We start from the raw sequence: 633 nt of genomic DNA, 5'->3' as shown, positions 1-633 counted from the left end.
TTCTCCACCAACCCAAAAGGAACATTACAGATCATGTTGGAGTTTGATGGCAAAAATCTTAACACATGAAAAAGTTCTCTGAACTTCAACCAAGTTTGAAGCAATGAAGGCCTCCTCAATACTAGAAATTGCACCTGTGTGCAGGAGCACACACACACACACACACACACACACACACACTGACTTGTAATGTCAGCTCCATCAAGTAACAGTTTTCCATATAAACCTGGATATTTATTCTGGACGCTGTCCTGTGCGGCTGATCTAGCGTTCCATTGCTGTGTGTAGAGTATAGATTAAAATATGTATATATGTATATTATAGAAATATAATAAATATAAAATGTAAGTCTGTATAACTATTAATACACTAGTCTAGTATATTAGTTACTTTGTTATAAGTTTTAATACTTCACAGGAGAATAACCATTTCTTCCTCTTCTTTGTATTTTCTATTTTAAAGGCTAATTGTTTTTTTTTAATCAGTCATTTGATTTGCAAAAGATTCTCTTGTTTTCTAAAGAAAAATGAACAGTTCCCTATCTTCCCCTCCTTCCCCTCCCGGTGTGATGTTACCTTTCTGTGCCTTTTGATTTTCTTATTCAAACAGCACACGCGTGTGTTTTTGTTGTTT

This window comes from Myotis davidii, unplaced genomic scaffold (assembly GCF_000327345.1).
Source record: "Myotis davidii unplaced genomic scaffold, ASM32734v1 scaffold1323, whole genome shotgun sequence".
Lineage (NCBI taxonomy): Eukaryota > Metazoa > Chordata > Mammalia > Chiroptera > Vespertilionidae > Myotis > Myotis davidii.
Note: the sequence above shows the minus strand (reverse complement) of the source record.